The sequence below is a fragment of the Bacillus rossius genome, chromosome 2, assembly GCF_032445375.1.
Source record: "Bacillus rossius redtenbacheri isolate Brsri chromosome 2, Brsri_v3, whole genome shotgun sequence".
In the NCBI taxonomy this organism is placed as follows: Eukaryota; Metazoa; Arthropoda; class Insecta; order Phasmatodea; family Bacillidae; genus Bacillus; species Bacillus rossius.
In genome coordinates this window covers 54,716,148-54,723,173 of record NC_086331.1, presented here as the reverse complement: position 1 = coordinate 54,723,173, position 7,026 = coordinate 54,716,148, and the positions used below count along the sequence as shown (strand labels likewise).

The 7,026-nt window shown below is 36.3% G+C and overlaps 1 long non-coding RNA gene across 1 annotated transcript; it reads right to left on the bottom strand.

Moving 5' to 3' along the window:
* Positions 1–1,258: 1,258 nt before the first annotated feature.
* Positions 1,259–6,784, bottom strand: LOC134529290 (uncharacterized). The gene is made up of 3 exons (XR_010074526.1): positions 5,465–6,784; positions 3,800–4,077; positions 1,259–3,214 (listed from the first exon to the last, which is right to left on the bottom strand). It is a non-coding gene; the product is annotated as an uncharacterized LOC134529290 (long non-coding RNA).
* Between the last annotated feature and the right edge of the window lie 242 nt (positions 6,785–7,026).

Below are 7,026 nucleotides of genomic sequence, written 5' to 3'. Positions count from 1 at the left end.
TCCCTGTCCCTTGCCCACTATGTGTATAAAAAAAGTTACCGGCAGACGTCTGTGCATGCGAGTCCCCTCCTGCCCTGCTTGACTGAAGCGGGGGAAGAAGTGCAGAGCGTGGAAAAGACTGAGCAGGAATTTTTAACAAAAACAAAGCAGAGCCTTGTCTTCCTGACATGTAAGAATTTATGTATGTCCATTCTGTTACGTTGTGTATCATATCTTACATGAAAACAAAATTAAAGCCTCTCAGCGACCGCTCCGGGAGAAATGAACAACTCAAGGTCAAGGCATTGTTGACAGCGTCGGTAAATTTCAATCCCGTTACTGTGCCTTTCAGGGGTGGTCAAGGTTGCTTTGTCTGGTGCGGACTTTATGCGGATTTAAAAAAATTCAATTTCAAGTATTTAAAAAGAAATGTGCGGAAATTATGCAATGGCGGACATTATGCGATTAAATACGGTACATTCAAGTGCAAATTTATGTGAGAGCACCCCATCATGAAATAAACAGGCACGAAGACCAACCGGGAGAGACTACTTCAGAGTGTGATGACATCCTTGTAGGAGTTAGAGCTTTCCCTTCATTATGAAAGAGTCAAAACCTACATTAGAGTGCAAACACACATTACATAAAACATGTCGTGTATCAGTATAGAGACTAGATTTTATAGTGGACTGTGATAAAACTGCAATTACACCTAAATATATGTCAGAACACAATATAACACCAAAGGGCACGTAAATAACACAGAATTACTGTCCAATTAGCAAAATAAAACTAAGTGGAACAAAAATTTACTCAGATCAATAATGTTTACCTTCCAAAATTAATGAGTGTTGAAATTTTAGCATTTTATTTTGTAACAGAAAATTAAAACTCAACCAATTTAATTTTCTTCCTATTAATAATGTATCTCAACGAAGCCCATAGTGTTATTCTTAAAAACAACATGCAATGACTCTTCTCCTTCGTGGAAAATTAGGTGGCGGGCAATTTTTATTCGGGTATCTTGTTTGCATCAATTCCTCCTTCAGTTTTTTTTTTCAAACACAAAAAACCACATTCTCAACACCTGCTGGGCTAGGATTACTAAAAGTGGTAAAATCACAAAAGAAAAAAAAAAATAACCTACAACTACCATTAAACAAATAATCCGCCCACTCGTGGTGTTGAGCAAAACAAAGTTAAAACTGAAAAGCAGAGTAAATTAAAGATGACTATGGTGTGGAAGGTTTGCACTATAACTAGAAAAGAAAAATACTTATTGAAAATAATTTTACCTTTATATATTTTCATTTACAGTTATTAACATAGTGTGGACTAAAGTTGTTTAAACTCTGATAATTAATCAGAATTGAAGTTACCAATGACCACAAGAAATAAAAAAAATGCTAAAATATATTCGTATTAAAATAAGTAAAATATCTCATAACTACTTTTCTATTGAGTCTAAAACAAAGGTCACCAAAAGTAGGCCTTTCCTAAACAGTATAAAATTTTTTGTGTACCTAATGATGGGCCAAAAGACTTAGGCATAAAATAGAACTAAAATATACACCTAAAAATTCTAGCATTAAATATAAAAAATTATGTACATTACCATTTAACATTTTCTGCATAGCAATCTGCAATACTATAAAGTTAATGGACATTTAAGAAAATTAGTCTTAAAATAACAGTTCCTATAAAATCTCCTGCTGGAGTGGGATATTAGCAACTTGATGAAAACGTTAGAGTTGAGTTTCAAGCCAAAATTCAAATAATATTACACAGAGACCAAAGTCAGACGCATTAATGAGCTTCGCTGTCGAAGAGGGCTGTCACTGGCAGTGACATCACACCTTGTGCCCATGATAATGTCGGTACACTAACCTTGCGTTTTCCCATTTTTAACTTTCTTAAAATCTTAATTAAATGATTTAGTACATTAATCAGTCACAGCTAGATTAAATCTGTAAACTATTTATGCTTTTCAAAAACTAAATTTTAAAAATGCAAGTCAGCCAAGAAACATAACTGGTCGTTGAGCAGTGGCGGATTTACAAATTTTCAAGGTATAGGCTGTAAAGTTTTTGCCGCCCTTGCCTCTACAATTTTCATGTCCTAGATTATTTTTACAATCCAACAATTTCGTTGAAATTGCACTAAAATAATTTTTGGGTATATTTTTGAGCTAATCAAAGCTCAATCATGTACGATTAATAAGGCGGGGTAGGGCATGCTACTTACACAATAATGTACTTTAGGTAAACATGAATAAATAATCTTTATTGCGCTTACAAACAGTTAAAAATAATCAACTCAGTCAAGTTATAAAAGTTTGTTACAATACCTTTATGCACAATTTTTTGTTGGCAAAATCATCTATGATATCGTCGTAAGTAATCTTGTTCATTATATACAAACCATCCAGTTCACAGACTCCAACCAGTAGTAGGGCTGGTATGTATGGGTTGATAGTGGGAAGAGAGAAATACATTTTATATAATTTCACTCTTTTCACTCATTCAAAGTGTCGGCAGAGGGCGCAGAGGCCGATTACTGGTTGGGGGGCGGCGAACTAGCTGTTTTACTCTAGAATATGGAAGTTTGCTACACGGATTCACGGAACGTACAATGACAAGGGAGAGGAGAAAGTCATCGGCAAAATTTGTTGCAGACTTCTATCTGTAAAACATCAGAAAACAGAAAACCGTCATGCAGGAATCTTTTTGATTTCTATGAGGTAGCAAAAAAAAAAAAAAAAAAAAATCTGTCCCCAAATATGCCGCCCTAGGCTCAAGCCTACTCAGTCTGCTGGTAAATCCGCCACTGTCGTTGAGTATGAAATCCAAGATGGTTAACTTATTGCTAGAATTTCATTCAAACTGACTTGGCAAAGTCACTTCAAGGTAGAGTAACCACGGATGTAAAAGTTAAAGTTAGAATTGTACTTCAACACAGAAAAATGTCGTAGCAGCGTGCTTTCACCTTATGCCTTGTAAGTTCCTTGTAGTGACGTGAAAAGCACTAGACAGTGCGAAGGTCATCACATTCTTGATGATGATGTCCTTGAGCAGAGCAGCATATTTTTTCATGCCAATCCATTTATACGTGGAGCTGTCCACATGCATCCAGCCCATGTGAGCCCTCGGCTTGCACTCTCCATGGCGGGCGACACACACTTCAGCTGCGACTGGCTCGCGTGACGTCACACCTGTGACCGCAGCGCCACCAACAGCTTGCTCAGGCAAACAGAAAAATAAAATGTGGAACTATAAAATAAAACTTAAAACTGGTTAGCCAAATAAAAATATAATTAAAATACAATTAATGATAAGATTACAAACAATAAATATTAAGTCTGCTATAAACCCATAAAATATTTTGAGTTTAAGCAACTAAACAACAGTGATACCAACTTAAAAACAACAAAAAAGTTTATGTGGGGGCCACGTGGTGTTGGTGTTTGTGTGGATATGTCGCTGTATTATGGTGTGTGTCATAGTTGTGTCTGTGTGTGTATGCATACATATATACATACATACAAACACGTAATATTTTAACATAAAATTTGCCAATTTTATTATGAGTTAAGTAAAATTTGACTTGTACCACTACTAAAATGACAAAAAATTTTAAAAAAGCATTGAGTAACATATAACATCTTGTTTGTTTAAAATTGCACTATTTTCATAAAATTAAGCATAGTTAAAATAAAACCAATACCACAGAAATCTTACATTAAAAAAAAAATGAAGTTAAAAGTATAACCACAAAATCTTGTCTCCTATCATGGGCCTTTGAAGGCATCCCACACACCTACCTCTTGCTTGCGTTCTTATTGTAGAGGAAGCTAGTACGCCACGTGGTTTAATTTTCTTGTTTTCTGTGAGAGTAGCACACACTAAAATACAACTCAAACACATGCTTGCGAGACTGGCTTCGCTGAGAGCCCTGGGTCACTAGCAGTCAAACTTCTGGTGAAGGGAACAACAGCACTGCATGACACTTCTAATTGTGATGGCGGGTGGAAGCAAGTGCTGGTTGGCACCATGGTGTGCATTAGCGCCAAGTTCTCCAGTCATAATTGTATCCAACACACTATTAACATACATAAATATCAATATAAACATGACATCACATGATAATCAACCCCTCACTTAAAGATACAAAAGAATAAGTAAACCAAACACTAAACTAAGAAGGGAACTTTAATGGCTCTATTAAAATATTATCAAAAGAGTGATCGTTAATATTATTATTATTAAAAGGAATAGAAGCATTAAAGAAAACACACATAAACCACTCCTGGTGCAATTGCACTGCTATCTGGCCTCGGCTTGCCAGCACACTGTTTGAACAGCCGCTCACGCACACACACACAGAAACAGTACGGGCACTGCAACCAGGGGAGACATGTCCCCCAATAATCAGATGTTTCATTTTGTTCCCCCCAAAAATTCACTCAAAAAATGTATTTTATTTTATCTAACTATATTCAAAATTAGGTAAATAACCAAATCGTGTAGTGTAGTTTCAATGATGATACATTAATACTGATTATGCAGCTATACTACTTTGAACCTGTAAGCCGATAAGGAAGAGGTGATATCAAGAGGTACGTGTTAACCCTACCCATATTAGTTAAGGGTGTTGTAAGTGGATGATGATGATGATGATGATGATGACGTCACCACTGAGATGCACAGCTCAAAAAATGACTTAAATATATACTTATCAAGCTTTTGATTGGAATGATTTTTTAGTTCGCAGAGTTAGCTACACACAGATGGTTTATCCAGGATCATGGTCAGTTGAAAACCATGTCTGATACCGACTTGCTGCTCATAAGTCGAGTTATGCCGGGAGGTGGTTTAAAACCCATGACCCTATTTGAAAAGCGTGACGTCTCAGCAATCACAGCTAGCTAGGACCCATTGTGTACTTATGGTCTTTTAGTTTCATGTAGGCTTAGTACTTTTACATGTTAAATGCTCCATTTTACCAAAAGTGTGGCGTTGACCACGGCTACGCCCTTCCCAAGCCCTATGTGCCTTGTTTTACTTCAGGCCTCCTCTCCTCCTCCCAGCATCCTGTATGGCCCGATGTTTGAGCCTCCCGCCGTATGTGTGTGTGCGTGTGATACCCGCTCCGAGGCATATTTGGAGTCTGTGCTATGGCCCCCTAATCTAGTGTAATTTAAATATAATTATCATCTTTGTTATTTTCTTTTATAAACCTTAGAGTGCTTATGTTTTCAGTTATTAGTATGTAAGGACAGCACAGCGCCCGACACGGGCCAGCTCAGAACTACCCTCGCACTAGCAATTTACTTTTGAAATTTATTAAGTAATGTGTAAATAATTAAAGTATGTTAAGAGCTAATAATTCTTGATAAATTAACACTTAGTTTTTAAGATGATTTGCTTTGTTAAATATGTTACCAGGTAACTATAAAGTGACTTAATGATAGTTTAACTGTACTTACCTGAAGCCTTGACACCCTGGCCTCGATTAGTCTATTCTGTTCGCCGCCCGGGTTAGGACGCTCTTCACGCACCTCGTCAACTTCAACTTTTTCTTAACTGAACTGATGGCATCTGCCAAGCATTAAATATTTTTAAACCTTTTATCTTTTTCTTTGAGGTCTACTCTGGGTGGTAGACTGTTGAGCACAAATATCTAAGTTCATACCGAGCATTTGAAACTAAACTACTGAACTTGCTTTCGAGGCCAGGCCACGAGGCATCTTGGTCAGCATATAAACTGATTATTTTTCCATTGGCGTTTTTACAGTATAATATGTAACAACTCTCTATCTTTCTTTTTTGTGTAACTATTAATCCACAATGTACCGACTGGTGAGTATTTGTCCGTACAACCATGTGTCTGCCAGCTTAGACTTCGAGACATGTGGGATGCCTAGAGAGTCCACTAGTTCAACAGCTTATAGGGGGATCGAGCCCTGCTTCCACACAGGCCACATCACGACCCAGGGGTAGAGTCTCGAGCCGGGTCCACGTTCCTCAATCACGTAGTGGTGCCCTTTATTCCGAGTAACGTAACTGTCGCCTATTACGCCTATCCCCCCCAGACAACAAGTGTTATGTTACCTATCTGTTATAGAAAAAAAAACTCTAAAACACTGTTAATGATTTAAAAATATTTATACCTAGATAACAAGTTTTTCTAATCAAACTATTAAAACCAGCTAAATATTAAAAATATGCTAAAGGTGTGTGTGTGTCTATATATAAAACGCAAGGACAATAAGCTTCAGTGCACTCTGGTGCCGATGCTGATAAAGCAGTAATAATAAAGAAAAGAACAATAATAAATAAAGCAGAAGACCAGTTTATTTCTAGACTATTAAGTAATGACCAGAAAACTATAATACGTAGTTTCAATCAAAGGGAGCAACAGTGTCTTGTTAGGTTTTAAATTTTATCAGTTGGTGTTAATTTCCATTTGTTCAATTTTGTATTTTTGTTATATTTTTTCATATAAAATATTGTTTTGTTTCATAGCGCTATCAGGGGTTTTAAAATGCACAGATGCCATATTTCACATTAGATTCGGTTATTAAATATAAAATACAATAGTAACAACAACTGGAATTTTTTTCTAAAAGGAAACGTGTCATACGTTGCTGAGAGCCAGTAGATTTTCTTGCTATGCTCCAGTTTCCCCTACCTATGCATTCTGTCACTGTTCCATCCACATCGCTTTATTATCATCATTAAAAACACTAACATATTTTAAAATATTAAAATTATTTAATAATAAATATAATTATAAAATAAAAAAAAGACTAAATATTTGAGTACATCACAGACATATTATGGTCTTTACATGTAAAAATATTAGGTATGTTGTAGTTTTCAAACTAATTGATAAAATTTTGTGTTTGGCTTCACGTCACTGTAGTGTATAACGGTTGGCAGCAAGGGCGGACGAAAAAGGTGGTGTATGACGGGCCAAGATGGTGGTTTTGTGATGTGTAGACGAGTGTGTGATTTCCTTTGGGAATAGTAATAAAGAACCTAACAA